The 22,891-nt window shown below is 44.8% G+C and overlaps 2 long non-coding RNA genes across 3 annotated transcripts in view; one reads left to right on the top strand and one right to left on the bottom strand.

Annotated features, from left to right (window-relative positions):
* The window catches only part of LOC134479757 (uncharacterized), a 60,710-nt gene that overhangs the window by 17,414 nt on the left and 20,405 nt on the right, over nt 1–22,891 (top strand). For both annotated transcript variants that reach the window (XR_015625789.1, XR_015625788.1), the window contains 2 exons: nt 18,320–18,478; nt 18,759–18,863. This is a non-coding gene — a long non-coding RNA (uncharacterized LOC134479757). The remainder of the gene's footprint in view (nt 1–18,319; nt 18,479–18,758; nt 18,864–22,891) is intronic.
* On the bottom strand, nt 18,241–22,569 carry LOC134479756 (uncharacterized). The gene is made up of 3 exons (XR_015625790.1): nt 22,490–22,569; nt 19,128–19,239; nt 18,241–18,469 (listed from the first exon to the last, which is right to left on the bottom strand). It is a non-coding gene; the product is annotated as an uncharacterized LOC134479756 (long non-coding RNA).

Genomic DNA, 22,891 nt, shown 5'->3' with positions numbered 1-22,891 from the left:
CACTGACGGTACAACTAAGAGCTGGTATTTGCCTCAACCATATCTTCCCTCCCTGGTAGCATCAGATATAAACCCAGGAAGATACTATGGGGGGCGGGGGACAGGGGTCAGGAAAGTACATAATACACATAATACAGATGTCATTCGGTCTAAGGAGCATATGCTAATAATAGAAAGAGAAGGCAGCACACGGAGTGTGGTGGAGGTCAACTCTTGCACACAGATGGTCCGAGCATTTCAGTGCCTGTGTGTAGAAGGGACCGGACTACGGCTGTTCATTTGCTCAGAACACATTTATTGAATGAGAGATTTTTAGATGTGTGTGAACACATTTATGTCGTCAACCTTTGCAGAAATCGTCTTCAGGTTCTGTCCTTTTTTAACACTTACTTTTTTAAAAGATGCCTTTTGTGTGTTTGACTGTTTCCCTCTATGTGCAGTATACGCATGCAGTACCGGAGGAAGCCTGAAGGGGCATCAGCTCTCTTTCAGAACTGGAGTTACAATTGGCTGTGAGTCGCCACGTGGGTGCTGGCAATTGAACCCAAGTCTTCTGCAGAGTGGCCGGGGCTCATAACCGCTCAGCCGTCTCCAGCCCCCTTTTAGTTCTTTCGCACCACAGTAAAATCGACGCTTTCTCTTATTTATCTTTGTTCATTCACTAATCTACTCATCTGTTTATACTAACGTGGGTGCAGCCCTAGCCGTGCCTCCTCTTTCTTGCCCAATTGTTAGAAGCTGTTTGATCTAGCAGAAGGCTACAGGTTTGTGACAAGCCCACAGGATGACCAAATCTGAACTTAAGCCCAGTGCCATTTGGTGAACAGTTGTTAAGTTTCCTTCTCAGGCACCACGCCTGTGCCAAGTTCCGGGAATATGGGGTGTGTAAGGACTTTGTGTTATATGGCTTGGGCCGCTGTGATGTTGCACCGTAGACCGGCCAGCTTCTAAACGATATGCCTCTCTCATAGGTGTAGCCTAGAAGTTCAAGTCCCCCCAGGCTGTGACAAAAGCCTACCTCCTGGTGGTGGACTGTCAATCACACAATAGGGAAGCCATATCCTCATCCTCTCTTGCAAAGACATCACGGGGCTGGAGAGCACTTGAGATCACTGACTGTTTTTCTAAAGGACCCAGGTTCGGTTCCCAGGCCCTACATGTTGGCCAATAACTGTCTCTAACTCAAGTCCCAAAGAACCCAGAGCCCTTTTCTGGCCTCCTTAAGCAACAAAATTGTGTGGTGTGCAAGTGCGTATGCAGGGAAAACACCATACACATAAAACAAAACTAAGTTTTTTTAAAAGGACATAGATCTTCTGTTTTGTTTGTTTTGTGTTTTGAGAGAGGGTTTCACTGTGTAACAGCCCTGACTGTCCTGGAATTCTGTGGGTCAGAGACCGGGCTGCCCTCAAACTCAAAGATCCACCTGCCTCTGCCTCCCAGGGCGCAGGGACTAAAGGTGTGCACCACCATTGCCTGGCTATGGTCGTGGCTCCCATGCCCAGTTGTTTGGTTGAACACCAGTTTAGATGCTGCCCTGAGGTGAGTTTCAGGTGTGAATAGCATCTCAAGGGCTGGGGTATCTCATTCAACGCTACTGTGCTTGCCTCATATGTGCAAGGCCCTGGGTTCCGTCCACAGCACTTAACTAAACCATCGTGTTTGCGAAAGTGGACTTCGACTACTTTCTGGAAGGTGCACACACCTCATCCAGTCCACTGAAGACTTTGAAAGACTGACATTCTCAGGACAGGAAGACATTCTGCCTGCACCTTGCCCGTAGAGGAGGCTATAACCCTGGAACGATGGTTCTGGAGGTAAAAGCCACTTACTCTGTAAGTCTAGGCAACTGAGTCCGTATCTCCAGAACCCATGTAAAAGCCCGAGATGGAGTGTACGCCTGTAGTCTCAGCCCTTCTACAAGGAGACGGGAGGCAGAGACAGGAGGACTCCCCTGAAAGCTCATCCAGAGGCCACAGCATAATTAGTAGTCCAAAAGTCTAACCCGTAAATCAAAGGCATCAAGTCTTGAATTTTTAGATTTGGAAGTCCTTCTGAAAGGTATCAATATTTTATATGGTTGCATATTTTATTCACCTTTTACATTTCATTTTAACATTGAAACTTTGAGAGTCAGAGGGGCCAAGTTCCTATTGAAGGAAATGACTATGGAAGTAAGAATGGATGAAACCAGAACAGGTTTTCTGGCTTTTCCCACCTATTTCTATTGATTGATTGATTGATTGATTGATTGTTATTTTTGAGACAGGCTTGGCTATTCTGGTATTCTGGAACTCACTATGTAGGATAGGCTGGCCTCACATTCACAGAGATCTTACTGGTATTAAATGCTCTGCCTACTTTTTTTTTTTTTTTTTTTTTTGGAGCTGAGGACCGAACCCAGGGCCTTGCGCTTGCTAGGCAAGTGCTCTACCACTGAGCTAAATCCCCAACCCCTGCTCTGCCTACTTTTAACATGTCAAAATTATGTGCAAGGGAGATTGCCCAGTTAGTAAAGGGCCCAGTTAGTAAAGGGCTTACTGGACATGCATAAGGACTGAAGTTAGATCTCCACAAGAGAGAGAGAGAGAGAGAGAGAGAGAGAGAGAGAGAGAGAGAGAGAGAGAGAGAGAGAGAAGAAGAAGAAGAAGAAGAAGAAGAAGAAGAAGAAGAAGAAGAGGAGGAGGAGGAGGAGGAGGAGGAGGAGGAGGAGGAGGAGGAAAGGGAAAGGAAAGGAAAAGAAAGGAAAGGAAAGGAAAAGAAAGGAAAGGAAAGGAAAAGAAAGGAAAGGAAAGGGTGTAATTGTGCTCTGTAATTACAGTCTTGGGAAGGTGGAAACCGGACAGGTCTGGGGTTCACTGGCTCAGTACAGCTGGAACAGTAGTCTCCAGGTCCTGTGAGAGACCCAGTCTTAGGTAGGATGGAGGGTAATTCAGAAAGATAGCCAAGCAGAAGGCTTAAGGAGAAGACACAGAAACTAACCGTTGCTGCAGGAAGGAGAAAACTGCCTCCTGGAAGTTGTCCTTTGACCTCCACGTGTATGTTGTGGTGTGCACACACACACATTCACACACACAATGTAAGAAGAGCTATTGTAATGCAAAGCAGTAAGTAAAATAATTGTATACAAATTGCATGCTCAAAGGATGTCATAGACAAGGATGTCTTCCAGGAGACACAAACTGTTCACTGATTCTAAGGAGGTGGGAGGGGCTTAGCCAGGCAAGGTAGAAAAGGTGATGTTGGCAAGAGACGTCCCCAACTGCCACACCCATCTCTCTACAACCTCAAGGTTCATGGTCTAGGTTAACCAAACAAAGCAGATATTTATTTAGTATTATTACTCTTTTTTTTTGAAATAGGTCTAGCCTCAAACTTGAGTATGTAGCCAAGGATGACCTTTCACTACTGATCCTCCTGTGTCTGTCTTCCAAGTTCTGGGATTCCAGGGCTGCACTATCCTGTGCAGTTTTATGTAGTGCTGGGGATAAAACCTAAGGCTTTATCAATGTTAGTCAAGCACTCTACCCCCGAGCTCCATGCTCAGCCCCGTCTTTACCTGTTCATCGGAGGCAAGTCTCATGAAGTTGCCCAAACTGGCCTCAGTCTTTAAATTTATTCTTTCCCCAGCCTCCCTGGCAGCCAGGATTATAGGCCGGCACCACCACACCTGCCTGGATCAAATACTCTTAACTGATCCTAAGAAATCCAGTTGTGTGTGTGTGTGTGTGTGTGTGTGTGTGTGTGTGTGTGTGTGTGTGTGTTTGTGTGTGTGCGCGCTCTGAACTCAGGCAATGTTTTTATTTTTATTTTCTAATTTTGGTATTTATTTATGCAGGTTTGGCCCAGAGAGAAAACTTACCACCAGAATTTTATAAACAAAAACAATCCAGTAACATTTTGGCCTTCTTCGCAATGGCTGTCACATTCTACCCTCCAGCAGACTCATGTAACAAAAGATCCTCCCTGCGCTGCCCCTCATGCAGAGAAAAAATATTGGCGTTCTGCTCTCTATTGCAATTCTGTACACATTCCACCTGTGCGTGTTTGATTAGTGTGACTTGGGTGGCTTCATCCGAAGAACCTGACCCAGTTTTGTCCGCTTGTTTACCTGTTCACTGATGTGATAGACCTTGATTCAATAGCTATGCAAAAGTTGGACCTGTGTTCAGAACTCAGGATACAGAGAAATAATGCAGAACGGGACAGGCACGCCGAGGGACACCTGCAATCCTAGGATGCTGAGGCAGGAGGACCCCTTAATTCAGATTTCTGGTCTACCTATGAATGTACTAATCAATGTGCCATGGAAACCAGCCTTCAGAGGCAGGGGAGTGCTGCAGACTGACCCCAGGATCTTATGCTCTATGACTGGGCTCTTTCCCAGCCCCTTCCTTAGTTTTTGAGACAGGGTCTCCGAGTTCAGGCTGGCTTTGAATTCATGATCCTCCTGCCTCAACCTCCCAAGTGCTGAAGTTACAACCACAATGTTACGTCACTTTTTGGTAACTGGATCTCATTGTCTAGGCTATCAAAACAAGACATACTGATTTACATATATACTCTTTTTTGTTGTTGTTTCAAGGACAGGTCTCATATAGGCCAGGCTAGCCTCAAACTTGATTATGTAGCCGAAGATGACCTTTAACTCTTGATCATTCTGTGTCTACCTCCCAAGTGCTGGGATTACAGGCATGCACCACCTATGTAGGTTTTGCAGGCCTAGAACATATGCTGGCCTGCATCACTATCGGTGATCCTCCTGCCTCAGCTTCCTGAGTTCAGAGACTATATGTACACCTTTGTGCTGCCACGCCTGGCTCTCTGTATATTTAACATCTTTCTCTGTCTTTGCCATTCCTTGTCCTAGAAAGGATCAAGGCACTCTAGGCTAAGCCAGACTGTCTTGGTTAAATACCATCGTGGTTGCTTCCTACCTGTGTAGTGTAGTTTGAATATAGAATGTTCTCCCAAAGCCAGTGTGTTAAAAAGACTTGTTCCTCAGGATGGAGCTGTGGGTAGGCAGTTGAAATTAAGAGTGGAGTGTAGTAGGAGGTATTTTTTTAAAAGATTTTTTAATAATTTTAAATTGTGTGTGTGCTCATGTGAGTATAGGTGCCCTTGAAAGCCAGAGCATAGGTTGTCCCTGGAGCTAGAGTATAGATTATAGATGGTCCTGAGCTGCCAAACATGGTTACTGAGAATTGAACTTGGGTCCTTTGCAGGAGTAGTACAGTGCTCTTTTTTGTTTTTTTGTTTTTTTTTTTTTTTTAGCATTCTTTTTTTTTCTTTTTTCTTTTTTTCGGAGCTGGGGACTGAACCCAGGGCCTTGCGCTTGCTAGGCAAGCGCCCTACCACTGAGCTAAATCCCCAACCCTAGTACAGTGCTCTTAACTGTTGAGTGATCTCTCCAGCCCAGTCGGAGATGCTCAGATCACTAGGTGTCTCTTTGAGGGGGTTTTTGCAATCCTGATCTCTTTCTCTGTATTTTTTCTTCCATTTTGAATCATGAACCAAGCAGCTTGTCTCTGCCACTTGTTCCTGGAATTCTATGCTTCCTCGGTATGATGGTCCCCAGGCAACAGACCCAACTGTCCAGGAACCAAACTCCCCAAATCTGTGAACCATGAACTCGTTTTCTCTTTAGAAATCAATTGCCTCAGTGTTTGTTAGAGAAACAGAAAGGTAGCTGGCATATTGTGTGACTTTAAACTGTTTAACCTCAAAGGCTGGGCACAGGGCAGGAGAGATGCCTTAGTGGGTAAGAACTACTCTCACAGAAGACCTGGGTTGGGTAACTCACAACCACCTGAAACTCCATCTCCAGAGGATTCGACACCCTCTTCTGACCTTCTCAAACATTGTACTTATGTGTTTGCACACACACACAAACATACACACACACAGAGCACACAAACGCCATATATACATGTACTCTACACATACACATCACACACACCACACACACATACACACATATGTACACACACACACACATACACCACACACACCACTCTTTCGCCACATATACCACATATACACACAGGCATACACATATACCACACACATACCTCACACACATACCTCACACACGCACATACCACACATACAACATACACATACATACAACATACATACATATACATATATACCATACACATACCATCACACATACCACACACATGCACATACACACATTATACACACATACATACAACACATACACACATACAACACACACATACATACCACAGATACACACACACAAACACACATACCATACACACATGCCATACATACACAGCACACACATATACACACACAGCACACACATACATATACACACATACATACAATTCATACACACATACAATACACACATACACACATGCATACATACCACAGACACACACAAACACACATACCGCACACACATGTCATACACACATCTCACACACACAGACACACACACACACACACAGAGACACGCATATACGCCCCTTAACCCCTCTTGCTCTCAGAGTCCTCGGTGAACCCTGAATGGGTGAGTGCCCACTCGTGCTTTGATGACCTAGTGATACACGAGGGTCTGTTAAATGCACCACCCTCTGCTCTCGGAGTTTTCCTTTCTACATCAAAATGCCGCTCGCTCCTTCAGGGTAACGAGGTCAGCTTTGTTTCTACCTTGATTCCTTTTTATCATTATTCCTTGTGATTCATGCGGCTCATTATGTTTCTAGGCCATTAAAGCAGGAAAAATGTCACTCAGAAGAGCAGGGACAAGCAGAGCCCAGAGGAGCTCACTTGATAACCGACATTAGCAATCACCAAAGCCACAAGTTAGGCATCAGCAGAGAGACAGAACTGACACAGGCAATAAACAGTTCCGTGCTGTGGCCTCTGAGTGGCTACGGCCTCCTGATTTCCCCTTGAAATGCTTGTCTCAAAGGGCCTTAATAATTCACTGATTTCCGAAATAATTGACATGTTTGTTTGTCTGAGAGGACAGATCAACTGGAGGCTGGAGAAAAGGAGCTGATTTAAGGAAACCTCCCCCACTACCTCACTTCCCTCATTTCAAAGGTAGGGTTTGTTTTTAAGATAATTATTTTCTTCAAAGGAATTTCCAATTCAGTCTTAGCCGAAAAATTAGCCACAGGCTTAGGATCGGCACAACAGGACTCTTCACCGTCCCCACAATGGCAGTGTCGGAGTAGCTGTCCCTGCACTGTGCATAGGGGATGAATATCCCTTGCTCTCTGCTCTCTCAGTGGGGGCTGCTCCTCTTGAGTCTGGACTGTCTTTGTCTCCTCCCCTTGTTACCATCCCTTGCTGGAACCCTCAATTTATACAATATTAGATTTCCTAAGGAGGGACAGTCTTTGTTTCTGCTGTAATTCTTGACACAAATGTGATCTAAAAAAAAAAAAAAAAAAAAAGAGGTTTTTAGCTGGTGTGGTGGTACATACCTGTAATCCCAGAATTTGGCAGATGGTCATAAGAAGATCAGGTATGGAGGGCCAGCCTGGGCTACGTGGGAGATAGAGGCAGAAAGATCAGGAGTTAGAGGCTAGCCTGGGCTACCTAAAACAAACTTAACAGGATTTTGAAAACAGAAGTTGTTTTCAAACCACTAGACCCATGTCAAGAATGAGGACTCAGTCTGTGGAGATGCTCGCCTGCAGTCCCAGCCCTATGGAGGCCTAGGTAGCACAGTGGGCTAGGTAGTGACAGACTCAAACAAAAGCAACAAAGTCAAAAGGTGCCTTATTCACCAATCCGTGGTGCTGTGACACCCAGAGGGCCATACTGACCAATAGATAGAGCATTCATTTTGATGAAGTTTTTGTTGTTGTTGTGGTTTTGTTTTATTTTTGTTTGGGGGGCCAGGGTTTTACTATGTATCTCTAGCTGGCCTTGAACTCCCAGAGTTCTATCTCCTGGCGGTATTAAGGGTCTTCAACACCACACCTGGCCCAGGAGGCTTATTCTATTTTATTTTTATTATTTTGAACTGGAGATATAGTTCAGTTGGCAGTGTTTGTCTACCCTCAGGAAGCTGTAGGTTTGACCATGGCTCTGCATAAGACATGAGGTAGAGGGTTGGGGATTTAGCTCAGTGGTAGAGCGCTTGCCTAGCAAGCGCAAGGCCCTGGGTTCGGTCCCCAGCTCCGAAAGAAAGAAAAAAAAAAAAAAGACATGAGGTAGAGGAGAAAGGTCAGACTTCAAGGTCAGCCTCAGCTGCAGCCTGAGCTCCAGGGTAGCCTGAGCTACATGAGACCCTGTCTCAAAATAAATGAGGGACTGGAGGGACGGTCAGCCATTAAAGAGCACTTGTTGCTCTTTCAGAAGAGCCAAGTTTGGTTCCTAGAACCTATGCCAGGCAGTTTAAAACTGCTTGTCCTGGTTTCTGTGGGCATCTGCACACACATGGCATGCATGCATACACACACACACACACACACACACACACACACACACACACACATGCATATACACACAAATAATTTTTTTTTGAAATCTAAAAAGCTTTTCACTTGGGAGACAGACAGGCGAATCTCAGTGAGTTCAAAGAGAGCATGGCCTAGACCAGTGGTTCTCAACCTTCCTTTTCTTTTCCTTTTTTCTTTTTTCCCCGGAGCTGAGTACCGAACCCAGGGCCTTGTGCTTTCTAGGCAAGCGCTCTACCACTGAGCTAAATCCCCAACCCTGGTACTCAACCTTTCTAATGCTGTGACCCTTTAATACAGTACCTCATGTTGTGGTGATCCCCCAACCGTAAAATTATTTCTTTGCTACTCCCTAACTGTAATTTTGTTACTCTTATGAATCATAATGTAAACATTTGATATGTAGAATATCTGATATGGAGAATATCTCAACCCACAGGTTGAGAAACCAATGGTCTAGATCATGAGTTCTAGGCCAGCCATAGCTACAGGAAGAAAAAAAAAATCTCAAAATAAATAAAAAAAAATTGATTAGCTAAATGACTGAATAAATAAAAAATGGCCCAGCTACACTGTTGGATAGTAGGAAATTCTATATAAACACGTGTTGGAAGCTGAGGCAGTGCTTAGCCCGCTCTGAGCCTGCTCTGCTCAACGGAGCTTTATGAAGCTCTTACTAGCGGGCACTGAAGCACGCAGAGCTCAATTACTCTGTTTGCTGCCACGTTTTTTCCATAGCACGGGATCCCTGACACACAGAGCGTGATCCCTGCTCGCCCTTATGAAGCATACAGCAAAATGAAAATGTAGAAACAGAGGCTTAGGAGTGAGATGAAAAACAGAAGCTAGACATGAAATTACAAACCAGATACGCGAGAGAGGCTGCAGGTGAGTACCGGGGCGAGCGCTTCCGTGACACCTGCAAGAACCTGGATTCCATCCCCGACTCACAATAAAACAAAACAAAAACAAACGTGCAAAGGCATTTGAAAATCCCCAAATTCTTCTCTCAATAACCCAAAGGATGAAAAGATTAAACATTAAATTCTTTACAAGTAAATAATAACATGCCAGGTGGATGGTGGTGGTCTTGCTTTTTGTTTTTGTTTTTAAGGTTGGTTGTAAAATTGTTCCTTTTTTTAAAAAATTGGATATTTTTTATTTACATTTCAAATGCTATCCCCTTTCCTGGTCTCCAGTCTGTAAACCCCCTATCCCATCTGCCCTCCCCCTGATTCTATGAGGGTGTTCCACCACCCAACCGCCTGCCTCCCCAATTCTCCTACATTCTCCTACAATGGGGCATCAAGCCTTGGCAGGACTGAGGGCTTCTCCTTCTCTAACTCCCCCATTTGGGACCCCATTCTCAGTTCAGTGGTCGGCTGAGAGCATTTGCCTCTGTATTTGTCATGCTCTGGCAGAACCTCTCAGGAGACAGATGTATCAGGCTCCTGTCAGCAAGCACTTCATGGCATCAGTGATAGTGTCTGGGTTTGGTGACTGTATGTGTATGGGCTGGATCCCCAGGTCCAGCAGTCTCTGGATGGCCTTTCCTTCAGTCTCTGCTGCAAATTTTGTCTCTGTATTTCCTCCTGTTAATATTTTTGTACCCCCTTTTAAGAAGGACTGAAGCATCCACACTTTGGCCATCCTATTTCTTGAGCTTCATGTAGTCTGTGGGTTGTATCTTGGGTAATCTGAGCTTTTGGGCTAATATCCACTTATCAGTGAATGAATATCATGTGTGATTTTTTTTGTGATTGGGTTACTTCACTCAAGATGATATTTTCTAGTTCCATCCATTTGCTTATGAATCTCATGAGGTTTGTGATAGCTGAGTAGTACTCCATTGTGTAGATGTACAACATTTTCTGTATCCATTCCTCTGTTGAAGGGCATCTGGGTTCTTTCCAGCTTCTGGCTACTATAAATAAGGCTGCTATGAACATAGTGGAGCACGTGTCCTTGTTATATGTTGAAGCATCTTTTAGGTATATACTCAGGAGTGGTATAGCTGGGTCCTCAAGTAGTACTATGTCCAATTTTCTAAGGAACATTCAGACTGATTTCCAGAGTGTTTGTACCAGCTTGCAATCCCACCAACAACGGAGGAGTGTTCCTTTTTCTCCACATCCTCGCCAGTGTCTGTTGTCACCTGAGTTTTTGATCTTAACCATTCTGACTGGTATGAGGTGGAATCTCGGGGTTGTTTTGATTTGCATTTCCCTGATGACTAAGGATGTTGAACATTTCTTTAGGTGCTTCTCAGCCATTCGATATTCTGCAGTTGAGAATTCTTTGTTTAGCTCTGTACTCCATTTTTAATAGAGTCATTTGATTCTCTGGAGTCTATCTTCTTGAGTTCTTTGTATATATTGGATATTAGCCCTCTACCGAACGTAGGATTGGTAAAGATCTGTTCCCAGTCTGTTGATTGCTGTTTTGTCCTAATGACAGTGTCCTTTGCCTTACAGAAGCTTTGCAATTTTATAAAGTCCCATTTCCCGATTCTTGGTCATAGAGCCTAAGCCATTGGTGTTCTGTTCAGGAAAATTTCCCCAGTATCCATATGTTCCCCACTCTTAGTTTGAGTGTATCTGTTTTTTTTTTTTTTTGTTTTTTTTGTTTTTTTTTTTGTTTTTTGGTTCTTTTTTTTTCCGGAGCTGGGGACCGAACCCAGGGCCTTGCGCTTCCTAGGTAAGCGCTCTACCACTGAGCTAAATCCCCAGCCCCGAGTGTATCTGGTTTTATGTGGAGGTCTTTGATCTACTTGGACTTGAGCTTTGTACAGGGCAATAAGAATGGATCGATTTGCATTCTTCTACATGCTGACCTCCAGTTGAACCAGCATCTTTTGTTGAAAACGCTATCTTTTTTTCCACTGGATCCTTTGTCAAAGATCAAGTGACCATAGGTGTGTGGGTTCCTTTCTGGGTCTTCAATTCTATTCCACTGATCTACCTGCCTGTCTCTGTACCAATACCACACAGTTTTTATCATATTGTTCTGTAATACAGCTTAAGGTCAGGGATAGTGAGTCTCCCAGATGTTCTTTTATTGTTGAGGATAGTTTTCACTATCCTGGGTTTTTTGTTATTCAAAATGAATTTGAAAATTGCTTTTTCTAACTCTATGAAGAATTGAGTTGGAATTTTGCTGGAGATTGTATTGAATCTGGAGATTGTTTTTGGCAAAATGGCCATTTTTTACGATATTAATCCTGCCAATCCAAGAGCATGGGAGATCTTTCTATCTTCTGAGATCTTCTTCAGTTTCTTTCTTCAGAGACTTGAAGTTCTTGTCATAGAGATCTTTCCCTTGCTTGGTTAGAGTCACACCAAGAATTTTATGTTATCTGTGACTATTGTGAAGGGTGTCACTTTTGTAATTTCTTTCCAAGCCTATTTATCCTTTGAGTAGAGGGAGGCTACTGATTTGTTTGAGTTAATTTTATATCCAGCCACTTTGCTGAAATTGTTTGTCAGGTTTAGGAGTTCTCTGGTGGAATTTTGGGGGTCACTTAAGTACACTATCATATCCTCTACAAATAGTGATATTTTGACTTCTTCCTTTCCAATCTGTATCCCTTTGACCTCGTTTTGTTGTCTGATTGTTTTGGCTAGGACTTCAAGTACTGTATTGAATAGGTAGGGAAAGAGGGGGCAACATTTTCTAGTCCTTGATTTTAGTGGGAATGCTTCAAGTTTCTCTCCAATTAGTTTGATGTTGGCTATTGTTTTTACTATGTTTAGGTATGGGCCTTAAATTCCTGATCTTTCTAAGATTTTTAACATGAAGGGGTGTTGAATTTTGTCAAATGTTTTCTCAGCATCTAATGAGATAATTATGTTTTTCTTTCCCTTGAGTTTGTTTACCTAGTGGATTACGTTGATGGATTTCCATTTATTGAACCATCCCTGCATCCCTGGAATGAAGCCTGCTTGGAATACCTACCCTGGAATGGTTTTCAAAAATTTTATTGAGTAATTTTGCATCTATATTCACAAGAGAAATTGATCTGAAGTTTTCTTTCTTTGTTGGGTCTTTGTGTGGTTTAGGTATAAGCATAACTGTGGCCTCATAGAAGGCACTGGGGAGAGTTCTTTCTGTTTCTATTTTGTGGAGTAGTTTGGAGAGTATTGATATGAGGTCTTCTATGAAGGTCTGATAGAATTCTGCACTAAACCCTCTGTCTTGGGCTTGCTTTGGTTGGGAAATTTTAATGATTGCTTCTATTTCTTTAGGAATTATGGGATTGTTTAGATGGTTTATCTTATCCTGATTTGATCAGGTAACTTGGTAACTGGTAACTGTCTAGAAAATTGTCTGTTTCATCCAGATTTTTCAGTTTTGTTGAGTATAGGCTTTTGTAGTAGGATCTGATGATTTTTTTTAGTTTCCTCAGTTTCTGTTGTTACGTCTCCCTTTTCATTTCTGATTTTGCTAATTTGGATACTCTCTCTGTGCCCTCTGGTTAGTCTGGCTAAGGGTTTATCTATCTTGTTGATTTTCTCAAAGAACTGGCTCCTGGTTTTGTTGATTCTTTGTATAGTTCTTTTTGTTTCTACTTGGTTGATCTCAGTCCTGAGTTTGATTATTTCCCGTGGTCTAATTCACTTGGATGTATTTACTTCTTTTTGTTCTAGAGCTTTTAGTTGCGCTGTCAAGCTGTTAGTGTATGCTCTCTCCAGTTTCTTTTTGGAGGCACTCAGAGCTATGAGTTTTTCTTTTAGCACTGCTTTCATTGCGACCCATAAGTTTGGGTATGTTGTGCCTTCATTTTCATTAAATTCTAAAAAGTCTTTAATTTCTTTCTTTATTTCTTCCTTGACCAAGTTATCATTGAGTAGAGCATTGTTCACCCTCCATGTGTATGTGCACTTTCTGTCATTTTTGTTGTTATTGAAGACCACTCTTAGTCCATGGTGATCTGATAGGATGTATGGGATTATTTTGATCTTATTGTATCTGTTGAGCCCTGTTTTGTTACTGATAATAGGGACAATTCTGGAGAAGGTACCATGAGGTACCATGAGATGCTGAGAAGAAGGATATTCTTTTGTTTTAGGATGAAATGTTCTATAGGTATCTATTAAATCCATTTGGTTCATAACTTCTGTTAGTTTCTCTGTGTCTCTGTTTAGTTTCTGTTTAGTTTCTGTCCATTGATGAGAGTGGGGTGTTAAAGTCTCCCACTATTTTTTTTTCGGAGCTGGGGACCGAACCCAGGGCCTTGCGCTTCCTAGGCAAGCGCTCTACCACTGAGCTAAATCCCCAACCCCCAAAGTCTCCCACTATTATTGTGTGAGGTGCAATGTGTGCTTTGAGCTTTAGTAAGACTTCTTTTTTTTCTCTCTCTCTCTCTTTTTTTGGAGCTGGGGACCAAGTAAGACTTCTTTTATGAATGAAGGTGCCCTTGCATTTGGAGCATAGATATTCAGAATGTAGAGTTCATCTTGGTGGATTTTTCCTTTGATGAATATGAAGTGTCCTTCCTTATTTTTTGATAACTTTTGGTTGAAAGTCGGTTTTATTCGATATTAGAATGGTTATTCCAGCTTGTGTCTTGGGACCATTTGCTTGGAAAATTGTTTTCCAGACTTTTCCTCTGAGGTAGTATCTGTCTTTGTCACTGAGGTGTGTTTCCTGTATACAGCAAAATGTTGGGTCGTCTTTGCATATTCAGTCTCTTTTTATTGGGGAATTGAGTCCATTGATGTTGAGAGATATTAGGGACCAATGATTATTGGTTCTTGTTATTTTTGTTGTTAGAGGTGGGATTATGTTTGTGTGACCCTCTTCTTTTGGGTTTGTTGCAAAAAGATTACTTTCTTGCTTTTTCTAGGGTGTAGTTTCCCTTCTTGAGTTGGAGTTTCCCATCTGTTATCCTTGGTACGGCTGGATTTGTGGAAAGATATTGTGTAAATTTGGTTTTGTCATGGAATATCTCGGTTTCTCCATCAATGTTAATTGAGAGTTTTGCTGGATATAGTAGCCTGAGCTGGCATTTGTGTTCTCTTAGGGTCTGTATGACACTGCCCAGAATCTTCTAGCTTTCATAGTCTTTGTTGAGAAGTCTAGTATGATTCTGATAGGTCTGCCTTTATTATATTACTTGACCTTTTTCCCTTACTGCTTTTAATATTCTTTGTTTTGTGAATTTGGTGTTTTGACTATTATGTGACAGGAGGAATTTCTTTTCTGGTCCAATCTGTTTGGAGTTCTGTAGGCTTCTTGTCTGTTTATGGACATCTCTTTCCTTAGGTTAGGGAAGTTTCTTCTATAATCTTGTTGAAGATATTAACTGACCCTTTAAGTTGGGAGTCTTCACTCTCTTCTATACCTATTATCCTTAGGTTTGATCTTATCATTGTGTCCTAGACTTCCTGGATGTTTTGGGTTAGGAGCTTTTTGCATTTTGCATTTTCTTTGATGGTTGTGTCAGTGTTTTCTGTGGTATCTTCTTCCCCTGAGATTCTCTCTTCTATCTCTTGTATTCTGTTGGTGATGCTTGTGTTTATGACTCCTGATCTCTTTTCTAGTTTTTCTATCTCCAGGGTTGTCTCCCTTTGTGATTTCTTTATTGTTTCTATTTCCATTTTTAGATCCTGGATGGTTTTGTTGAATTCCTTCACTTCTTTGGTTGACTTTTGTGTTTCCTCTTTAAGGGCTTCTACCTGTTTACCTGTGCTGTCCTGTATTTCTTTAAGGGAGTAATTTATGTCATTCTTAAAGTCATCTAACATCATCATGAGTTGGGATTTTAAACAAAATCTTGCTTTTCCGGTGTGTTGGAGGTATCCATGGCTTGCTGTGGTGGGGGAACTGGGTTCTGATGATGCCAAGCAGCCTTGGTTTCTGTTACTTCGGTTCTTGCCCTTGCCCCTCGACATCTGCTTATCTTTGGTGTAAGCTGGTTTTGCTGTCTCTGACAGTGGCTTGACCCTCCTGTAAGCCTGTGTGTCAGCACTCCTGGAGACCCTGCAGGATCTGGGTAAAGAGAACTGTGGCACAGGGTCAGCTCCAGGCACAGGCAGAAACTTAGGTGCTGGCCTTTAATCCCAGCACTCTGGAGGAAGAGGCAGGTGGATCTCTGCGAGTTTGAGGCCAGCCTGGCCTATAGAGTGAGTCCCAGAATAGCCAGGGCTACACAGAGAAAACCTGTCTCAAAACAAACAAATGGTGTGCTTGGCCCAGGTAGTGGCACTATAAGGAGGTGTGGCCTTGTTAGAGGAGGTGTGGCCTTGTTGGAGGAGGTGTGGCCTTGTTGGATTAGGTCTGTTACTGTTGCATGGGCTTTAAGGGTTAGAGTCCTAGCTGCCTGGAAGCCGGTCTTCCACAAGCAGCTTTATGAAGACGTAGAGCTCTCAGCTCCTCCTTCACCATGTCTGTCTGAATGCTGCTATGCTCCCACCTTGATGATAATTGATTGAATCTCTGAACCTGTAAGCCAACCCCAATTAAATGTTGTTCTTATAAGAATTGCCTTGGTCACGGTATCTATTCACAGCACTAAAACCTTAACCAAACAAATGGTAATGATCCTGTCTCATAGCAGAGCTTACAGGATGCCATGAGAGCCATACCTCATGAAATGTATGGTTAACTGCTTCTGGAAGAAGGGAGACTAAAGGACTGGTGGGATGAACGCCCAGCTAGGTAAGCTCAAGCAGGTATAGTGAGGCTGAAGTGGGAAGCTAACAAGGAGCCTCCACGAGCCACTGAGTTGAGCAGTGATGGATATCTTCGATAGAGTCTGTTGCTTCCTGCTCCTGGGGAGCCTGGGCTCCTTCATGGGACTCCATGAACTCCTCAAAGTCTCGATTGCCCTCACCTGTGTGTATCTTACCATATGATTTCCTCTCCTGCCTCTCACCAGGAGCCTGTTGGGTGAGCCCTTCCCCTGGACCCCAGACAGAAGAGATGCATATTTCTTTCCTCATTCTTCCTGCGCATTTTCTCATAACCCCCATATTCCCTAAGGATCTACCAGACTGAGGGACTTCAGGTGGATGCCAGCCAGGCACCCCCCCCACTAGTCAGCCGTGCACCTCAGTGATACATCTTCCACTTGTGTCTCTAACATTCCCCTCCTTGCTAGGCCCCCCTACCAACTTGAAAACTCTTTTTTTCTTTTCTTTTTTTTTTGTTTTTTTTTCTTTTTTCTATTTTTCGGAGCTGGAACCAAACCCAGGGCCTTGCATTTGCTAGGCAAGCGCTCTACCACTGAGCTAAATCCCCAGCCCAAACTTTTTTTTTCTTAAAGAATTATTTATTTTATTATATGAGTACACTGTAGCTGTCTTAGACATGCCAGAGAGGGCATTGGATCCCATTACACATGGTTGTGAGCCACCATGTGATTGCTGGGATTTGAACTCAGGACCTCTGGAGCAGTCAGTGCTCTTAACCGCTGAGCCATCTCTCCAGCTTGAGAACTCTTGATTACTACAAAAGCCTTCTCGATGCCTCTCTGCCTTTGTCTGACCCCATCCACATGGCAGACCATAGCCAGAGGGATCCTTCTAGAACAGTCACACAACCCCCATTCCCTTTCACCCAGGAGGTACCTGTAATGCCCCAGGCTGTTAGGTGCCTGCTCCCGCTTGTACTGCTAGCACTGGGAGCAGCCTAATTGCATGGCCTGTCTTGTTCAGGGCATCTCTGTTAACCTTGAGAGATGTGCTGTTCGAAGTGTGGTCAGGAGACCAACAGCATCTGCGGCATGTGAAGGCTTGAAGGGAAACAGAGGGCAAGGCCTCACCCAGATCTGCAGACTTTTCATTTGTGTTTAACAAGATCCTGGGTGACGTGTGTGTATGTTCAGATTAGAGAGAGCACTGCCGGACAGCGGAGCCTGCAAAGCTCAGGTTTATCTTTTCAGGTTTATCTGTGGGTTGGGGTGGGCTGGGGTGGAGACTGGCTATCAAAATGACCTTCTCATATTCAGGAGGGAATAAAATCAATCCGTTCTTCGAGACTCGGATCAGGAAGAAATGGATTATTCTGGAAATAGCTGATAGGTTTCAGGTGGATAAGAATATGGCGGGGAGATGTCAGGATATGTCAGTGAAAGGGCCTGTCAGGGTGTCAATTAAGAGAAATGCTGAATGCTACCCTTTTGTTGGAGCCAGAGATTAGGAGGAGCAGAACAGCAGGAAGGCAAGAAGGGAGACAGCTTTGTCCCAGCCACAGGAAATTGCCCCAGGAAGATTGATTTACCCATCATGCACACTGAGCCGAAAGGGGCTCCGAGTTCAGTCTTTCATGTTTACTTGGCTCACCCAGGTGGCCCCACCTCTGTAGCACTCAGGTCTCTTGGTGCTCAGCGAGCTGTTACAGGCAGTTGCGCTTAAATAATGGGCCCTCAAGCCTAACTTGCCGAGAGGCTTGGGTAATCTTTCACTGATACAAAACAGATCTCCAGGGAAGATGTAAAGTTTCAGTTTTCCTAACTGGCAGCCTGAGTGTGGAAGTGGCCTGGTACAAACACGGGAGGATGGAGGGCTGTCGTGATAGCCTCTGGGCACCATGTGCTGGGCGTTACCCCAGGCCAGGTACCCGGTGGGAAAAGTCCGTATATTGTCTCCTGACTTACACCTTCCTATGGCTGATGAGAGCAAGGTTCTAGGACCGAGTCACCTCACTGCTCTAACAAGTGGCAGAGCTGGTCTGGGTTGAATTCTGTCCTCGACAGAATTCTGGGGAATTTTGTCTGCCATGGGGAAGTCCTCATCCCTAGTCCCTTGGAATATAATCATGCTTTGCAAATAGAGACGTGCAGATAGAATTAGTCCTCCAGTGATGACAGACCGGAGGAGGTTGAACCTTTAATACGTCTGGCAGCTTTTTCTCTTTTCTTCCTTCAGTCGTAGGAACTGGACCCAAGGTGTTAAACAGCTAGGAGAGTGCTGTGGCCGCACCAGCAGCCACCCTGGTGTCTTTGTAAGAGAGAAGCAGCTCACACGATGAAGAAGGTAGCAGCCGGAGGACTTTAGATTCCTGGCAGACACCTGTGACTGAAAGAAGTAAGGTTTTCTTCATGTTTCTGGGGATTGTGACCCTGACCTGACTTAGGATTCCCAGCTTTCCAGCCTGGAAGCCAATAGACTTCTGTTGTACTAAGCTCCCCTGTCTACTGTATTTGATGTGACAGCCCTAAAAGAATACTGTTGGAATTAAGACTTTGGCTTCCTCAGACCAACAAGCATGAGACCACCTTGCAGATGTGACTTGGAAAGAGGTATTGGGAGGTTTAGATCAAAGACAGCCACACCTAAAATGTCCTGCTGTACCTCTGGCACACAGGAAGAGATCATGGTCCCCTCTCACGATGGATACGGAAGATGCTGCTGGGGGAGGCTAAGAGGACACTGACACCCAGAAGGGAGGAGACCAAACTCCTACTTGGAGGTATCATTTAAATCACATGATCATCTAAAGAAGGAAGGCAAATGCAGGCTCCATAGAGTCAAGCCAGGCTCTAAGGAACAAGTAGGTCACCTGGGTTGATGGTTAGTTTTGTCAACTTGACAGAAGCTAGGGGTCTAGATTCTGGAAAGGGAGCCTCAGAGAGGGATTGTCGACATCACTTTGGCCTTTGGGCATGTCTGTGGAAGGTTACCTGTTATTTTTTTTTAAGATTTGTGGTGGGTATGAGCATGCACGCACATGCACCTGTGTGTTGATGCCCATGGAGGCCAGAAGAGGGCGCTGGATCTTCTGGAGTTGGAGTTACAGGTGGTCGTGTGCCATCTGACATAGGTACTAGGAACCAAACTCGGGCCCTCTGAAGAACAAAAGGTGCTCTTAACTCTTTTTAAAAAGTATTTATTTATTTACCTATTTTTTTTTTTGACGCAGGATTTCTCTGTGCAGCCCTGGTTGCCCTAGAACTAGCTCTGTAGGCCAGGTTGGCTTTGAACTCAGAGATCTGTCTGTCTTCCTCTGCCTCCTGAGTGCTGGGATTAAAGGCATGTTCCACCACACTCAGGCTTTAATATTCATTTTATATCTCTGAGTGTTTTACCTACATATATGTGCATGGTGCAAGTGCCCACAGAATTCAGAGGAGATAGATAGATAGGTAGATAGATAGATAGATAGATAGATAGATAGATAGATAGATAGACAGACAGAATGGATAGATAAGATAAATAGGTAGAGAAGACAGGCAGACAGACAGACAGAAAGGAAGATGGAGAGAGTAGTCAAACATCAGCACACATTCATTAATCCATCGGTCACTGTTCACTGACTTCCCGCAACAATAGACTGTAACTTGGAATTGTGAGCCAAATAAATATTGTCTCCCTTAGGTTGGTTTTGTCAGGGCGTTTTATCACAGCAAACAGGAAATGAAACTCAGACACCCGGGATTTTTTTTCTTTTTTGGGATTTTGTTAAATGCAAAAACAAGAGTCTTTAGCTCTGGCTAAGACCCAGGAGTGTTCATCCCTGGGGCAAGAATTCTTGGGCAGGAGCTTTATGGAGGAAGAGCTCTCTGGAGAAACCCGTAAGGGGAAGGGGGTTGGGGGAAATGTGGCTTTAGGAGTCCAGCCTCAGTCCAACTGCATGGAGTGCTCTGGAGAAGTCAACCCCATGGAGGTGGCTTCCCACAGAGGAACAAGGCTGCTGTTGTCTTTCATTAATCCAGTCACTGGACCTAGGAAAGGTCACACGCTCCCGTATTCTTAGCCAGCAGCAAGCTTTAGATAAAGCTATGGGTATGGACCATTTATTGTCAATATGAACAGCAGCTACCGGTAGGAGTGTGGCTCGTGCGTGACACAGGTCTGGTAGGACACCTGCAGCTTCCGTTCTGACTATGACACTTAGTCAGTGTTAGGAGTCACTCCCATTCCAGAACCAGGTTCCTCCCACCTTCAGTGATTCAGGGCTAAAGTCATGTGATCACTTTAGGCCAATGTGACATATTTCACATCGCCACTATGGGCAAGCCCCATTCTCCCCTCCGCCATAACCTCCCACCCCTGCAGTCATGGCCTGTTTTCTCCTAATCTATCCCCCCTGCCGCCCCCCCCCACACACACTCAGAAGTGGCCTTTCGTGACAGCACCTCCAATACATCTTTTGCATGAGGTTTGCTGCACAGTGCAATCTTTGTGGCATTTCTCCGGCTTCAGATCACTGCAAAAATCATAGTCATCAAAGAGTCCCTAGGGTACTTAGTTGTCTCTCACATCTATTTATGAAGTGATGCAGGGGGGACAGGCGAGTGTAGACAGAAGGAATTAACTAGTTCGTACCCAGGCTCTCAGCTTCATCGTTGTGTAGGACATGGTTCCTTCAGTCTGTGACAATCCTCCCTCTTCCCTCCTCCCTCCTCCTCCCTCCTCCCTCCTCCTTCCTCCCTCCTCCCTCCTCCCTCCTCCTTTCCTTCTGTGTCATTGTTCTCTGAAATATAAGCTGTGGGCTGAAGAGATGGCTCAGTGGTTAAAGCGCTCACCACAAGTATAGGAGATCCTCAAAAGCTCATGTGAATTCTGGGTAAGTACAGCAGCCCACCTATAATTCCAACCTTGGGTGGAGGCAGGAGATTCCCCAGAGTGAGTTAGCCATAGTGGTGAATTTCTCTCAATGAATAACGTAGAGTAGTGACTAACGGTGACCCCAGTCTTGGCCTTGAGCCTCCACATGCAACTCTCAACCCATAACCCACCCCAGCAGGAGCACTAAAGCCGTAAGGGGTGTAGAAGGAACAGAGCTGGGATCTGCAGAATTCCAGACTTTTCCATCAGCAATGCTCAGCAAAAAGGCCTTCTAGCCTTTGACTTCATCAGATCTCATTATTTTGGTAGAACTTAAAGGTTAAAATACATTTTTGAGACAGGATCTCAGGCTGGAGAGATGGCTCAGCCGTTAAAGGCTAGGCTCACAACCAAAATATAAGAGACAGGATTTCATCTCTGTAGTACTAGCTGACCCGGAACTCACTCTGTAGGCCAGAGTAGTTTAGAACTCACAGAGCCCCACCTACCTCTCCAAGTGCTGGGATTGCAGGCATGCCATTTCTGTTTTTAAAAATACATTTACAGAGAATGATTCAATTAATAGATACAGGTTTTCTTAAGTCACGAGGATGTAGGGAGGCACACCGGTGGCCATGCAGGTAGGGATTTCCTAGATCAGGTTAACTGAGGTGGGGAAACCCATCTTAATTGTGGGTGGTACCAGGAGCAGGACCCTAGATTCCACAGAAAGGAGAAAGTGAGCTGAGGACCAACATTTGCCTCTCTCTGCTCCTAACCACCATTGTCCTGTAACAACCGCCTCACATTCTCCGCCACAACAAACTATTCCCCTTAAACTGTGAGCTCCCCCCCCCCAAAAAGCCTTAAGCCATCTTGGTCTCAGCAAAGAACAAGCAACTGATCCAGTCAGCTTCATGTTCCTGTAAGAAATAGCTGAGATTTTCATCGTTTAGAGCAGGGCTGCTGTGGCTCCAGGCTTGAGAGGGTCCAGCCAATGCCTGGCTGGCTGCGTTGCTTTGTAACTGTGGTAAGACTGCAAAATCATGGCGCCATCATGGCGCATCATGGCGGCAGCATAAAACTTGCTTGTTTCATGGCTGGAACAAGGTGGGAGGGGTGGCTGGAGTCACACCATGCCCTTCAGGAGCCACCCAAGTCATCTGGGATGTACTCCCACACTCTCCCACACTCCCAACCCCACGCCCCACACATCCAGACCCACACATTAGGACCCATCTCTTCCGTCTCTTAAAGGTCCCCAGTCTCTCAGTAGGGCCGCTCTGGAGAAACAAGGCTTTGACACTTGGGTGTTCGGGGAACAGCTAGAACCCTAACTAAAGCAACGGGGGTACAGTGAGAGGATGAGGGGGCACGGGACATCGCCCTGGAGAGGGGGCTTTGGGAGCTGCTCTGTTGTTCTCAGCCACGCTGCGGCGTTCACGAGGACGGGGCTGGGGCTCTTTGTCCCTGCCTGTTTATGGCATCTCATGGTTTTTTCTCTGCTGCCTCTGAGGCCTGGAGAGCTAAGCCAGGCTCTGCTCTCACCTTGCTGGCAATGAGAAGAAAGCATGGCTGGCCAGATACAGCTCCTGAGAGGCCCTACCCCAGCTCCTGGTGCCACTGGCTGACTGCCTTTCTGATCACACCTCACGCAGCAGCAGCGCATTCTCCTCCGTCACAGCTGGAAAGCAGCCCAGGCCTGGCTCCCCGGTCTCACTCACTGCCTCCTCACGCTGACTGAAGCCTGGCGTTACCCTCCCTCTGTGGATTTTGTCTTGTGCCTCTCTCGGGGTATTAAGCGGTAAAACGAAGCTCCCTGTAGGAGAATTGCAGAACAGCGCAGGAAGCAGCAAATTTGCTGGGAGGACAGACTCGGGCTTCCCTGGAGTCCTGGGAGGCACACATTTATGACTGACTCACTTCACATGAGTTAGCCAGCTATGGCAG

Source organism: Rattus norvegicus, chromosome 7, assembly GCF_021556685.1.
Source record: "Rattus norvegicus strain SHRSP/BbbUtx chromosome 7, alternate assembly SHRSP_T2T, whole genome shotgun sequence".
NCBI lineage: Eukaryota > Metazoa > Chordata > Mammalia > Rodentia > Muridae > Rattus > Rattus norvegicus.
This window is presented reverse-complemented; position numbering and strand designations above follow the sequence as displayed.